The sequence below is a fragment of the Dasypus novemcinctus genome, chromosome 17 (assembly GCF_030445035.2).
Source record: "Dasypus novemcinctus isolate mDasNov1 chromosome 17, mDasNov1.1.hap2, whole genome shotgun sequence".
In the NCBI taxonomy this organism is placed as follows: Eukaryota; Metazoa; Chordata; class Mammalia; order Cingulata; family Dasypodidae; genus Dasypus; species Dasypus novemcinctus.
The window spans coordinates 97,663,901-97,680,475 of NC_080689.1; the positions used below are offsets into that span (position 1 = coordinate 97,663,901).

The window sequence follows — 16,575 nt, forward strand, 5'->3', positions numbered from 1 at the left end:
AACCATTGGGCTCAGATGCTTTGGAGCCTGCTGAAGGTGGCATCTTTGCGGTTAGGGCCTGTGAATCCCCCACCTTATCCCCTGGGGGACTGGGGAGAGCCACTCAGATCTAAAGAGCAGAAGGCATCAGTCCTGTTGTGGTGGAGGTGACTATGGTGGGGGGAAGGACAGGCTAGGAGAAATGGAGTTACCATCGGACCCAGCAATCCTGCTTGTAGGTATTTGTCCAAGAGAGTTATTTTTCACTTAATAACTTGTATACTGATGTTTTAGCTACTTTATTCCTATCTCTTAGAAAAAGGACCATTTGGGTTATACAATTTTTCTGGAATTCCTTTGGAATTCTTTTTTAGTGGTTGCTCTGAGAATAATACAGGTATCACAGTCTAAAAGAATTAATGTTTTACCCACCCAACTAAAATGTGGACACCTTACAGCCATAGGAATCATTTAATCCCCTCTTTGCTGAAGTGGTCTTCTGAGTTCCCAGTCTAGGGTATAACTTCTGCAAACATTTTGTATTTTTATAATTTTTCAAAATTCATTCATATATTTAACAATTTAACAGTTGGAAAAAAGTTATTCTTTCTCCCCAGATACTCACCATTCCTGATCCACATCTTTTATTCCTGAAGTTGAAAGCTTCCTCCTTGAATTATTTCCATTTAGCCTGAAGTTCCTTTCCCATCTTTGTAGAGCAAGTCATCAGGTGATGAATTCACTTGTTTTTCCATCCTCTCCTTCTGTCTTTATTTTGCCTTTAAACCTTAAGCAACTTTTGATGACTGCAGTATTCCTGGTTGAGGGTTTTTTCTTTTAGCCCTTTAATGATGTTTTTTCACTCTCTTGTGGCCTCTATATTTTCTGAAGAGAAATCAAAGGCCTTCAAATTGTTATTCTTCTACAAATAAATTGTCAAATTTTCTGACTCCTTTCAAGATGTTTTTCTTCATCTTTAGTTTTCAGCAGTTTGATTATGATGTATCAGGGTGAGATTTTGAGCCCCTTGGATCTCTCTTTCATAGAGTAGTGTTCAGTCATTTCTTCCCTTACCTTTTTATTGGCACCAGCCTCTTTCTGCTCAACCCAGTCTTTCAAATGAATATTAAAACTTTTAGTATTGCCCCACAGATCATGAGGCTCAAGTTTTGGATCAATTCTCTCTTACTCACTCGCTCTCTTTTCTCAGATTATATTATTTCTACTCATCTAAATTCCATCTCACCAATTCATTCATCCCTTACTTGTCTTCTCTAATTGGGATTGCTCAATGAATTTTTTAAAATTTTCTATAACTTTATGTTTAGATCAAAAGTTGTCATTTACATCTTTTCTTTGTTTCTTTTTCTCTGCTGAGAACTCCTATCTTTCCACTCAATGAAAGAGAATGCCCTTTGATGGAGTTGGATGGAGATGTGACCTCTCTACACACGCCTTTTCTGTCAATTTCACTGAACCTGTGGTTGGGGCTGGGGTTGGTGTGTGCTCAGGAGGCTTGGGTCTCTGGACCATGTGCCAGCTGGGCCCTGAGCCTCAGCAGAGTAGCAATACCTACTTTCCAGTTCATTGGACTTACCCAGGTCAGCTAAAAGGGAGGTGAGGCTAGCCAACCACCACACCAGGGTACCAAGAGAGTCTACAACTGCAAATGGGATAATACAGTCCATCAGCCATGTGGGCTGTAAGCCCCCTCTCAGTTTATACTTGGAGTGGACATTTGCCATCCCGGGGCCCACAAGATGGAGGAAGAGAGTATGGAATGGAGTGGATTTGCTGGTATTCTACTTTAGAACTATTGTGATTCTAGCACTGGAAGAAATTGTATCCTTTATGTCAATACAGTGGCAACAGGGGTTGCTGAGGGCAGGGAGATGGAAGAAGAGTTGTGATATGCAGATATTTTTGGGATTTCATTCATAATACCTGAATGGTATTATGGGGACAGATAGAGGACATTGTATGTCCTGCCATGGCCCACTGGATGGACTGGGGGAGAGTGTAGGCTGTACAGTGTAAACTGCAGCCCTTGTGGCCTAGCAGTGCTCCAAAATGTTTACAGCAAATGCAGTGACTGTTCCATGCTGATGAAAGAGGTTGTTGATGTGGGAGGAGTAGGGGTTGTGGGGAGTAGTGTATTTGGGAGCCTCTTATATTTTTTAATGTAACACTTTGTCTGATCTATGCATCTTTAAAAACAAAAAGGACAAAATAATTAAGGAGAATGTACCTTAATCTCATTGAGCATAGACAGAACAACTGTTTTGTCTGATAAATCCTTCTGTGGTTAATTTAGAACAGTGTCTACTGATTGAGTTTTCCCTTAAGAATAGGTCAGGTTTTCCTAGTTTTTTGTATATTATATAGGGTAAATTTGAGTGATATTTTGATAAGTGTGTTTACATTGTCAAACTATTTCAAGACTGTCTTGGCTAGCTTAGCCACTTAATGATTCCATGGGAATTTGAGGACCAGCTTTTCCATTTCTGTAAAAAAAAAAGCCTACTCAATTTTGATTTTGAATTTAATCTGTAGTTTCCTTTGCGTAGTATTGACATCAGAACAATAGTTAGTCGATGAACAATGGACATCTTGCTATTTGATTAGGTTTTCAGTGTCACTCAGCAGTGTTTTCTAATTTCAGTATATAAATGCTTCACCTTTTGTTAAATTTTTAGATATTTCATTCATTAGAGGCTATTTGATTGGAAGTTTTAAAAAGTTCCATTTAAGATTGTTCTATGCTGGATTATAGAAACAAAAATGACTTTGCATTGTGTATCTTGTATCTTTCAGTTTTGCTGAATGCCTTTATTAGTGCCATTACTATTCTTGTGGATTCTTTGGGATTTTGTTTGTAAAAGATTAGGCCATCTGTGTTTCTAGAAATAGCTTTACTTCTTCCTTTCCAGTTTGGATGCCTTTCATTTCTTTTTCTTGCCTGATGGCTCTCTCAAGAACTTCAGGACAATGATGATTAGCAGTGATGAAAGTTCACTACCATATCTTGTTCCTGATCTCAGGGAAAGACAGGTTGCTACAATTTATGTAGATGGCATACAGTTGCTAATGGAGTTAAATGACTTCCACCAATGACCATCCACTCAGTGAGCAGTAGAACACCCCCAGGGTACAGGAAGTCTGGGAGTGCATTTCTGAAGTCCTGGAATTTTAGCTAATTTTAGGAGGCCAACATTCTAATCATTTTGAATGGCATCTCTCTTGTTAATATGTATGTATTCAGGTGTTCATAATGAGATCATGATATGATATAGCTGAAACATTTTTATGTGGTCCTAAATTTTAATATTCTGTAAACCATTTTAAATGATGTTTTTTATTTGTAGAGGTTATTTCTAAAATAGTGCTTTTAATGTAGCAAGGACAGGTATTAAGGACAATCCTTGGGGACCATGGAAAATATATAGATTGCTTTGGGGGTTGTTGGTGTATGTGCCTGAGGATAGTAATAAAGCTACTTGGTGCTATATATGTAGTCCAGATATACGTACCATTTTTCTTATGTGATTAGGAATCAAAACAATAGAAATTAAAATGTTATTTAAGAATGAATCACCATTGCTAAAGCCAAATATGTTTGAAAATAGATTAATTTAAAACTAAATAAAAATAATACTGAAATTTATGACTCAACTATAATGTATACAGAACAAAGAAAATTCAATATAAAATAAGTATAAGAAACCAAAATCTAATAATTGTGGAAATAAAGTGCATATAAATATATACGAACAAAGCGATTCAGAAATGAAATACATTTCAAGACATACAATAAAAAATACCCTTAAAGATAGTTGGTTCTGGAAACATATAGACCTTTTTCAGGGAATGACTAGATTTTGGCAAAGTGGTTTTAGCTGTTCCACATCAAGACAAGAGCATACATTCAAAGGAGGTATTCACTAGTCAGATGCAGAAACAAATAGACAATAACAGGTGCAATAGAGGTAATGATAGTGAAGACCCATATTTAAGAGTGGTAGAAGTACAGAACCCAGAAATATCGGGAAGAAAGCTGTTATATATATTTTTAATTTCAAAGAAAATTTGGATAGAGACAGATCTGTGTTGTTGGGAAAGCTATTTTGAATCTTGTTTCTATCTACAAATTTTTTTTTTTAAAGATTTATTTTTATTTCTTTAATTCCCCTCCCCTCCCCTGGTTGTCTGTTTTCTGTGTCTTTTTGCTGCGTCTTGTTTCTTGTTTCTTTGTCCGCTTCTGTTGTTGTCAGCGGCACGGGAAGTGTGGGCGGCGCCATTCCTGGGCAGGCTGCTCCCTCCTTCGCGCTGGGCGGCTCTCCTTATGGGTGCACTCCCTGCGCGTGGGGCTCCCCCACGCGGGGGACACCCTGCGTGGCGCGGCACTCCCTGCGCGCATCAGCACTGCGCATGAGCCAGCTCCACACGGGTCAAGGAGGCCCGGGGCTTGAACCACGGGCCTCCCATGTGGTAGACGGACGCCCTAACCACTGGGCCAAAGTCCGTTTCCCTCTATCTACAAATTTTTAAAAAATCATATGAAATACCAACAGAAAAAATATTGATGTTATTTCCAGTACAGGTAAAGTGCAAAGTAAGGCTCTTCTTTTTGATGTACATTATGTAGTGAAATGTACTATCTCAAAAAGAAGGTAAAAGCATTGATGAAAGGAAACAGTATATGAGAGAACATCATCAATGAGAGGGAAAAAAAAAACCCTCAAAAATGAAGGGACAGAAATCAGGGAAGAATAAGAAAAAAATGGGGAAAAAAATCATTTCAGGATTTACATATAAACTAGAAGAAACAGTGAAAAGGTAATACCTAAATAGAAAGAGAAGTTAAAAAGAAGAAATTGCTTAAAAGAAATTTAATATAATGTAAAAGATTTGAGAAAAAAATGGCAAAAGTTTAAGATCAGCATAGAAAGGCCAATATATGAATACTGCAGTGTTTGAATGAGAGACTAAAAGCAAATACTTGCAGCAATTATTAAAACTTATGACTCCATTTTTTCTGGAAAGACTTATTTGAAGCTCCATAATAAAATTACACACTGAGCATTGATACAGAAGGTCTAAAGATAAGGCAAATTTTAGTGAAATTACTATGGTTTAAAGAAAACAAAACCATTTATTAGAGGAAAGCATGCGGCATTATGGAAAGAATACTAGAATCTCTTCAACATTTTTGAGAACAATATTTTGTGTTATGCGAAAATGGGGTAATGTCTTTGTGGAAGGAAATGTGACTCATGGTTTTATCCCCAGCAAGACTGAAAAGAAAGTAAAAAAGACAGTGAATTCGAAGTTATCCTGCTAGGCCAAGGGTGACGTTATTGCCATAATCCCTTCCAGGTGAGTAAACAGATTTCAGCAAATGAAATGTCTGGAAGACATTGTCCTGAGGACAGAAGTTAAGCACTAAATTTTCAGTTACTTGTTCAACTATCAAATATTGAGGATTCTATGAGAGAGTAGTGACCTTGGTGGGAGCCAGGAGGGAGACCAAATTTTATAATTAATTTGGCTCTAACTTTGTTTAACATGCTGATCTAAATACATGTTTAATTTTTTTTGATAAATTAAGAAACACAAGTAGTAGGAGAAAATATTGATTAATATAGTAATATCTAACATTAAATGTAAAATGTTTCTCTAAAACTCAATCTAAATTTATCTAACTAAATTCTACCAAAATTTATTTGGGTATGGGTAGAAGAGAATAAGCACAGAGGCATCTCTAAACACCATATGATCTACAGCTCTTCTAAGCTCAGGCTGGGGCCTCCAGCTTAAGGCCTTTGTAGCTGTCAATGGTGGGATCTGCAATAAAAGCACAGGATATAGAATCACCGGGTACACAGAGACAGATGGAGGAGGGGTTTTGTTGGTGAATGTTGCGGGACTCAGAAGGTACAATAGACCCTGGAGAAGCAAAGTTGGCCACCGATACCTAGGAACCAGATCCAAATGGCACTGAATTCCTATTGCTACTCTCGGCTTAAGGTATCGTCTGTGGCACAGTGTCTGTAAATGTCCAACTGAAGGGATTTAATCTGTTTGCTTTGATGGGTGCCCTCGAAGTGACTCTTCCCTGAAGAGTAAGTTTGACTGTAGGGCTCCAGGAAGAAAAGGCAGAGTCTTATATATCTGACCAGGTGAGAAGCAGGACATCGGAAGGATAGGTATGGAAGTGATAACCCTGCTTCCCCAACCCCTGTCCCCTACACAGTCCAAGTCATGACTGCATCTTCACATTACTATTGGACAGGTTCCTTTTTCTCTCTAAAAACTAGTTTCATTTTAAAACACACCAAAACTTACCTGTGCTTTTCGGTTAAAAAACAGTTAGGCTCTAGTACTAAAATCATAAGTTTTCTTACATTAGTATATTCCAACATGAAAACATTACAGAAGACACTCCTTTTAACAAGATGCTATAAGTATTATGTTTATCTTTAATTAATTATGAAAGTAAAAAATAAATAAAAGGAACATAAGTAACTTGCAATTCTACCCATTTCATTCATCCCAAGTGAGCTCTTCATTGACCATTCTTTCAGGTTTGTATGAATTATACATACCTAAAAAACTTCTCAAGAACCACAGCTTGAGGAAAGGTGGCATGAGCTGACCCAGGGATCTGAACAGGACCCAGCAGAGGCTGAGAACCCTCAGGGCTTGGGCAACTGCCAGTCAGGACTTAAATTTCCCCCTAAGATGGAAACTGGCCCAGAATACCTACCCTACCTGCCTGCGAGGGACCCCAGAGTGCCATTGTCCTTATTATGGATTGAATCAGGTCCGCCCATAAAGTCATGTTTTTGTCCTAACCTCCGCTCTTACAAATGTGAACTCATTTCTAAGAATGCCAAAGATCATACTAATGAATGTGAGTCCAACTTTAATCAGGGGGCCTTAATCTAATATGACTGCAGACCTTATAAGAAGAAAATTAGGCACATTCAGGCACAGGAGATAGGAGTCAGAGGGCCAAGAAATGGAGGCATAGGTTCAGTTATGGATTGCTGGCAAGCTGCCACCACCTTCAGAGAAAGCACAGTGCAGCCTAAACCATGATTTTGGACTTCTAATCTCCCAAACTGTGAGACAATCAATTCCTCTGTTTGAGCCAGCTGGTTACCAGTATTGATTAAAGCAGCCCTGGCAAACTAAGACAGCCTAATATACCCTTTTGCCAGAGACCTGAGTTAGTGGCATTTAGGTTCACTCCACCCTGTTCACCATACTCATTAATAAACAGGAGAGGCTTTTGTTGACTGTAAGTGGATTATGAGTGCAAACTTCACTTCAGCAGGGCTGAGGTGTTGAACTAATCCAGGGTCGATCTTCACAAAGAATGCAGTGTGAGTGCACATAAGGCTTAAAAGGGGCTAGTGCCCTCTCCTGCAAATTAAGGAGCCTTTGGGAGGCTGTGGCTTGTATAGAATGAGGTTTTGTTCCCTGAGAAGAGGCTGTGAGGATATACTCTACTTGCCTGTGCTTATTTTTTTTTTAATTTTTTTATTTTTTATTGACTTTGTAATAATATTACATTAAAAATATATATGTGAGGTCCCATTCAACCCCACCCCCCCACCCCCCTCTCCCCCCCCCCAACAACACTCGTTCCCATCATCATGACACATCCATTGGATTTGGTAAGTACATCTTTGGGCACCTCTGCACCTCATATACATTGGTTCACATCATGGCCCATTTTTGACCAGCCAGTTCTTGTCTCCACCTCCATGTTCACCCTCATTTGTGGCAACGCCAATGTTCTCCTTAGTTTTACTGATTTTCCTGAAGTGCCAAAGAGAAAGTTAGGAAAGAAATGTAATGTGTGTAAATTAATTCCCTTCCCCTTTTCATCCTATTCACTCCACATTCACATTTCCTTTTCCTCTTCATTTCTTCGGTGGCTTCTGGGTATTCTAGGAAAAGAGAAATTATGAAAAGAGACTCCTCCTTCACCTCAAACAGTGTACTAAGCTGTGTAAGGAACAGAAAACACTTGATTGTCCAGAGATACCATTTGCAGGAACATACCTGGGAAGGGAGAGTCCAGCCCAGAACCAAGTTCACAAGTGCCCTCCAAAAGAGTGGCCCAAGGCACCTGACTCCCAGCCCAGCTCCCGCCCTGTTACATTCTGGTTTACTTGAGATTGTGCATGCTGCATAGTAGGTTTGGAAATGATGGAAATGCTAAAAAAGCAGTTGAGAAGGATGTAGAAAGTTGTTATAAACCTTCTGAAACCCATGACCTCAACTTCCTAGATGAGATCAAATCCTTCAAGATGAGTATCATAAAAAGAGGAGAAGATGGGAGAGGTACAAAGAGAAGTTTATGAACAGGAATAGATGAAAAAAGACAGAAGACATGAATTACATGCAGCTCGTCATCCCCGTGTCTGAATCATCTGACTTGATGAAGAATGCTTCTGAATGTACCATGGCAGTAACCATGATGGGGCATCCTTGTAAAAGGAAAGGAAAATGTTAGGGTTGAGGGGAGAGCTTGAACTATTGTTGTTCTCACCTGGTTATGACCTTATCCCAGCACATAATTTTGTCCTTATCACAACATTGCGTTCCTTGGGCCTTGATTGCTTCACCTTTACCATCTAAGTTTGGTCTAAGATCTCCACAATCCGTTTTCCAGTCCTCACATACTCTAAATGTAGGGAAGACTGTCCACCTTTTCCCTCTGAGAAGGCAATCGCTTTGTCCATGTCTTCCTGACCACGACATTATAGTATCTCTTACTATGATCTTACTGAAATAGGAAAAGAACAAAGCAGATCTCTAAATATTTCCTTTACTTTCTGATTTCACACCCCTCTCCTCCATCTTCAATGCAGAAGGGGTAATGCAACTGCTCCCAGGAACTCTCTCCCATTGGGTACTTCCTTGAACATTGTTAGCGACTTGGATTGTTACCTTCATCGCTGCTGGTAGAGCCATATCCCCAATCCACAAGCCAATTGGAGGTACTGTTTAGGAACACAGATATCACCAAGAAATTTAATTGAGAGAATGGCACACCAGACCCTTCCTTTTCCAGTTGAGACCAGGCTGGCCACCCAAGATCACCTGAACTCTTTACCCTGGGTTCTCAGACCTTCCCTGAGCTCTGTGGAGTCAGAGACCTTCAACAGGACATTGGAAACAGTATGCAAATGAAAGAGAAGTGGGGATGGAATTCTTTCTCAGCCTCTCACTCTCCCATTTTGCTGGACTGTTACAGCACAGGCCTCCAAGCTTATCACCCTGAAAGTTGGACTATTGTGGATGTGGTCTATGTTAGAAGAGTCCATCCAGTGGGTTAGATGAGTTCAGCGGCAGGCTCTGAGCAGCCTCCCAGGAGATGTTTTGTGAGGATGAGCATGTTCACTCTGCATTGTCTATATCATAGTTACTAACACACATGGCAATTGGGCTTTTGACAAATGGACGACATGGACTTGTGCTGCAGATGCCCTGGTGGTGTGGTGCTCAGTAACAAGAATTAAAAATGACAAATGTTGCCAGATTCATAGAAGATTAGAGATTGCCAGGCAGAAGAGGCATGATGAGATTGTGCTTTGGTATCAAACCACCTAATACCTCAGTGCCTAGTTTCCTGTTTGGTACTTTGCATTTCTGCAAAATTAATTCAGCTTCTAAGCCTCTCTTTTCTCCTATGTTAAAAATGACAGCTATGGCTGCTTTTCTTTTATCATCATCAATGAAAGTGCCATTAGGGGCAAGGAGAGTGCTCTACACAGGCTATACTATTCACTATTAAATGAATTCTTCCCATTAAATCCTAATGACAGGGATTTTGTAACACAGTATTTTCACTTGGAGTCCTTTGAACATTTTCCTGGGTTGTTATGGGATATTTTCCAGGTTTATTGAGGCATACTTGACTTACAATGAACTGTATTATTTGAAGTATATAACTTGAAAATATGGACATACGTATATGTCCTTGAGGAAATTATTATGGGATTGCACAGGTAATTGTGCTGGTTATAGGAGAGAAATCTAGGAAGGCACACAGCAGACATAGGATCTCACATATGCACATTGGCAATCACATTCATTACACTGAGAATCACAGCACATACTCATATACACACACAACACTCACATGAACACAAACCCATGCCATCTACACAGAAACCAACTATTCAAGAAACATCACTCTAGTTCTTGTCTGAAATACCCATTTACTTCCCCATACCCAAATCCTTGTTCCTACCTGGGAGTTTTAATCAGGGGGCTCTTGACTGAAGCCAGCAAGAAAGACCCACATTTCTTGTCATGTAGATTATTTTCCTCAGCCCACCTACCACTGACACTTTCTTTTCAGGCCAGCTGCAATTACAGAAAAGAAAACACTGTGAGAATTATAAATTATTATGTAATGCTAACAGAAGGATTTTGTCCTCTTGGTGACTTTAGAATACCAGATAGGAAAGAATGGTCAAACAAAGGAAAGCCAAAACCGGTGCGGGGACACCTGTGGAAAAGAAATGAGTTTTTCCTCACTGATGCATCTCTCAAATCCATTTTGGTTGACAGAAAATTCTTGATCCAAGGTAAAAATATTGCTCCTTAGGGTGGGCCTAATACCATATAGTCTATAAGTTGGTGCTGCCTTTGTGATTTTACTCTTGAGACAGGAATCAGCTAGTAATAGACTCCCATTGAAGACATTCCCCAATCATTTTGTGCATATCACCTATAATGAACATGGTCAGATTATCCCAACTGGATTAAAAAAGAAGGAAACCAAGAAGGCAACAGCTTGATCTCAGACAAAGAAAGGTTACCTCACCTTGGAATCAGATGGAGCTTACTCTACTGCTCTGGCATTCGGAAGCTCCTCCAACAGGCCCTCAGGGAACTAGGAGGACAGAGAATAACAGTCAGTAGCTTGGTGCTGTTTCTTCTGGATTACTAATGGTGTTTTGTTTATCTTGGGCAAGGGATTTAGAGTATTATGGAGGCAGTTATCAACTAGTATAGAGTGAGCTGCTCAGGAGTGGAAAAAGCAAAAGGGAAGAGCAGGAAAATAAAAGGAAGCAGTCCTTGGCTTTGTCATTAAAGACATTCCAAAGCAACTTGAAATAGTCAATTTACAAAGGGTAGGAAAATACATGCTATTGTTCACTGATGAATTCTTATCACTTCTGCCTTTTAAAAAATAAGTCAAACTTTTATTTATGGATTTGTAGGGTAAAACCACAGCTCGTGCCTCATGCATACAAATATGTCATTTTAAAAATATTTCTATTTCAATTTTGAGCCCCCATTTGGTAGCATATGGGAAACACAGTCTCAGGCTACTGCAGGTCTCCTTCTGTGTTTCCCCGGGGGCCAGGAGTTCCAGGAGACTTACAGGATATCAAAGCATCAGGCTGGAGCATCTGCCTGTTTCCCTTGATCTTTACTTTTCAGTCTGTGTAGGCCAGTTCTGCATACTTGTCCCCAGTGTAAAGATTCATCAGGTCTGTCAGATGTCTCTCAACCACTTCACTTGCCTCATTGCTGGGTAGAGGAAATCATCATAATATTTTAGTCTCCTATTATATGCTGGGTACTCAGAATTGTTTCAGGCCCCTTTGCATAGACAGGATCACATACGTAATTTGTGGGGCCTGGTTCAATATGAAAATGTGAGGTCCCACGTTTAAAATGTATTAAGAATCTCAAGACGGCTACAAGCATTAAACCATGCACAGGGTCCTGTGTGACTGCAGAAGTCACATGTTTCCTGATGCTCAAACACCATGCTGGATGCCAAGAAAAGCATGATTCTTCCTCCTAAGACAAGCATAGGGCTCTGAGTTTTCAGTAACTGGACATTCTCACTCTCCTACCAGCCCTTATCCTGAGATGCAAGTGGCTGGTCCATAGGACATATTGCCCAAATTGTCTTCTTTCTCTCTTTCTCCCTCCACATAAACACACATGGGTACTCCATCAAGTCTGGGAGTGTGCCAGCCTGCCTCTTTTCTATTCTCAATATCTTCTTCAAAGGGAAGAAAATTCTTTAAGCCCTGAGACCTTTAGAGCTTGTACTTTTAAACAAAGCAAAACAAAAAATGAGCAGCCTATGTTAACTCTAACCCCTTTTCTTTCAATACTATTCTGTCATTTGCTTTAAAAACCTCTTTTGAAATTCAAAAGCACTGTTTTGGTCTTTTTTCTCTCTTTTGCCTTTGGAGTCCCTTTCTGGAGTGAGTAAGCATATAAAGGCCAGTAAGCATATAAATGCTAAAACAACTGCAAAAGAGCCAATGGGTAAGATAAAGGGGCAATAACACTGGTTCTTAATTTACTGATGAGAGGGCTAAGTATGTTGCCCAAGGTCATGCAACTAATTAAGTGGCAGAGGTGGGATTCCAGTTTATGTGGTTTAGTTCCAGAGTATGGAATCTTAATCATAATGCTCTACTGCCTCTTTTAGTAAGCTCTGAGAAATGACAGCTTCATTATTGATTATAATGTAAAGTAGCAATAACAAAAAAGCTTCATTATTTACTGTGATGATAAAGTAGCAGAAACAAAAGGATATCCAGATCATTAAAACAAATATATTTAAGGTACAAGGAAGAAAAATTGGTTTAGCTTGACATTTATTAGCTCGTCACCATCTTTAACAAATGATTAATACTAAAACAATAATAGAAAGTAGTTAATAATAATTGATAATATAGTTTCTCTCATTTGTATTTTTTGAAAGAAGTTGGGAGTTTACGAGAGAATCATGCGTAACATACAGAATCCCCATACAACACCTGGGGCGGTTTGATATTATTTATAAATTCCAGAAAGGGATATTGATTACATTTGTAAACTGACCTGTTCCTCTGGGCATGATACCCTTTGACTGACTTAAATTCAAAGACATTGCATTTACTTGATTAAATCAAGATTAGGGCTTTGATTTGACTACATCATTAGGGTGTGCAGCGTTGAGTTCCCCACTGCCTTGGTGGGCTGATAGAACAGACTCTTAGACAAAGGGAGGCACACAGAGAATATACACAGAGGGAGAGAGACAGCTCCATAGACATGGCAGGGGCCCTGGGAAGAGAGAAGAGCTGTTCCCCTGATAGTAAACAGCTGACCTTGTGAAGAGACTAGAACTGAGCCTGGAAAGAAATGAGCCCTGAAGAGAGATGAGCCTTATGGCAGCCTATGCTAAGATCAGAAGAAGCTAGACCCATGGAGCCTTAAGAGGAAAGAGGAAGGCTGAACCCTGAAGAGGTCAGCAGCCATCTTGTTCAACATGTAGTAACAGACATTTGGTGAGAAAATACCACTTAGGGTACCCTGAGTTGGACTCTTTAGGGCCTTGTAACTATAAGCTTCTACCCCAAATAAATACCCTTTAAAAAACCAGAATATTTCTGGGGCTTTGCATCAGCACCCCTTTGGATAATACTACCCTACCACAAACATCCTGCATCGTTGTGGAATGCTTGTTATAATTGATAAAATAACATCCAAATATTACTACTAAGTATGGTCTAAAGCTTGCATTAGGTATAGTTGATGGAGAAAAATTTCCCCATAAAACACCCTATTATCAGCACCATGTATTTGTATTAAACATTTGCTGTAATTCACATTAAGAATGTTCGCATGTTCGTACTGGTAACAAAAGTCCGTCATCCACCACAGGGTTCACTATTAAGCTGCCCCATGTCTTGTGCAATCCATTACTCCTCCTGCCGTTTTGAAGCCAAACTCAAATGCCACTATCTTGACATGTTCAAAAACCATTTTAGCCTCCATAGTTCCACCTATACTACACTGTGTTTATTAGCTGTTGTATAGGATTTTGCACTTGATTGAATGCCAACAATGTATTTTCTTCCCAAAATGTAACAATAGAATAATTGTTTTAAAGACATTTTTATTCATAACCTTTTGTTGTGGGACTGGATTCAATTCTAGAGAGAACATTCTATTGTATTTATTCACTAATCATTTGTCACAAATATAATCAATTAAACAAGGTTGGAAACTACTAAAATACTACCATTTAAAATTGACAGTTATATATCATGTAATATTTTTTCTTCCAGTCTTCCTTTTCTATACCCCGTGTGTGTGTTCATTGGCTGTGTTTGTTGTCCATGTTTACACTCCCCATGGCTAAGGGGAAGTGTGGGGTTAGCATTTAGACTCTAACTCCGCTGTAAGACTTGAAATAAGGACTATGTGTGTTGTAGAATTTGGGAGAAGTTCAATTATTTGAGTATAGAGAGGCCAGGACTCAGGAATGAGTTTGAGAAGGAAAAATGGTTTATTGAGGGCCAGCTGGGCTCGGGATTGGCTCGAACAAGATTTTTAGTCCCTTTTATACAGAGAGGAAAGGCCAAATGGTCCTTTTGTTTCAGTTCTCAATAGGCTTGAATTAGCATATATTTCAACATCTTAGGTAAGCTTTTAGCATGGACCTCAGGCATTCCATAACTTTTAGCATATTTGGTTTGCATTTCCCCTGAATACTTAAGTTTATAGACCTTGCATTGTTAAACTATTTCCTGCTCACCCAGGGCAGGACTGCAGCCTTTTATCATCCCACACCCACAAGTCACAGATAGTTTAGGTTATCTCTGAGGAGACAAAGAGCCTTCCACCCATAGCCCACATCATGTGCACCAGGCTGGTCATGAAGCGGTAACTTGAGTTCTTATTGTCACTGTCCCTTGGTTGTGGAGCTACAGGATTTGAACATTTCTAAAGCTCATGTTGATGATGTTATCAAATACACTAAAACATAACCCTGATACTTATCTGGTTGGGGCCAGGTTGGAGGATTTACTACAGTAAACACCTCTCAGAATCTCTGAACTGACCACAAGAATGGGGGCTTTCTCTGTGTGGTATTGTGTCGAGGCCGTAGTGGGTAAAGGCATCTGTCACCTCTTTGGTCTCATGACACCACTGAGACTACTTACAATGAGGAGTAAGGATTGGGGTCTCTGCAGGTTGGATACTTCCAGGAATACAAGTGGAGGTTCAGCCTCCCTTGCATGGTGTACACTGACGCCATGGCTGAGCAGTGAATGAAGATAGTGGCTTGGGGCATCACCAGCATTGGGGATGCATGCCTAATTTCACAAAGAGGCTCCTATATGTAGGAGCTTGAAATCCTAGGCTATTCATCTCTGCACCACAGTTTTTCCACCCAAGGTGTGGGGAAATATTAAACAAAGCCGTGGTACTGTCGTTCTGTGGATTGATTGAATCAGTATATGTAAAGTGTGCAGTCATGAAGGGATACATTTGAGAAAGTTGACAATAATTGTCCTGCATAGTTGGGAAATACCTCACAGGGAAACACACTCACCCTCACCTAACCTTCACAATCACAACCTATTCATAAGTGCAATTCCCACTCAACTGCCACATGCAAACCCACACCACCTAAAGGGAACACAGCTGTTTACAAGGACTGTAGAACATGGCCATTTTTCTTTACCCAGAACATAAACAGTCCCCATAACTCATTCCCATCTGGAAAGTGATTTCAGGGTTCCCACACCACAGGAACCACAAAAGCCTGGGTTTTATTTAATCTTAGCTTCATTCTCAATAAGTGAGTGATTCCACAATACATACCATTTTTTCTTGTTCCTGAGGCCACCTACAATTAGGCAAAAAACAAGCAAAAAACCCACAGTACTCTGAGGGCTCGACCATGCTGTATAGTGTTTGCACCGGCTTTTGTTCTCTGGGTACCTTTAGAAAAGCAAATGAGAATCGGGTCAAATGAGTCTCCATAAATCACTGCAACAGATGTGTGCAATGGCACAAGCTTTTCCTGAACGATGCTTCTCTCAAGTATATTTAGGTCGAGAATTTAGGTTGGGTGATAAAATATTTTAAATCCTAGGAGGAAAAACTGCCAGTGAGGAAAAGTCACTGTACTGTGTACTTGGTTGCTGCCACCCTCTTGAATCCAGGGTCAGTTAATTATAGGTTCCCATTGAAGCCTCCCCCAAACAAAGGAATCATACATCATCTATAATTACATGGTCAGATTTTCATATCTGAACTCATTTGAAAAATAATAAAGTGACAATTTTAGCTCAGACAAAGAAAGGCAACCTTACCTTGGAATTAGATGGGACCTCCTCCTCTGACCTATCCCTAGGAATCTCCTCCACCAGGTCCTCAGGGGGAGCTAGAAGGATAGAGTCACTGTCAGTACATTGGGATGCTCCTCATTGGTTGTTAAGAGAGCTGCACCTGATGTGGTAACAGCCAAGAGAGCAAGGGGATAGATGGACAATAAGCCTGGAATGATCAGTTGCTGGACCAACCTCCTGGGTGGAAGGATTGTAAAGAGCAGGAGCAGAAAACAAATGAGAAATAAGTTTCTTTGGTTGTGTATGTAACGGCATCCCATTGTAACGTGAAATAATCTATAAATGGTACTAAAACAGACACTATGATTCATTGACAGAGTCCCATCATTCCTCCTGACCGTTTTGAAGCTAGACTAATTGTCACTGTCCTGTTGAACTTTCCGAGATCATTTCAAATTCCACACATTCAAAG

General features: G+C 39.8%; 1 long non-coding RNA gene across 1 annotated transcript; it reads right to left on the bottom strand.

The window, feature by feature from the left end:
- Positions 1-11,398: 11,398 nt before the first annotated feature.
- On the bottom strand, positions 11,399-16,239 carry LOC131274107 (uncharacterized). The gene is made up of 3 exons (XR_009181312.1): positions 16,128-16,239; positions 15,634-15,753; positions 11,399-11,541 (listed from the first exon to the last, which is right to left on the bottom strand). It is a non-coding gene; the product is annotated as an uncharacterized lncRNA (long non-coding RNA).
- Positions 16,240-16,575: the final 336 nt, after the last annotated feature.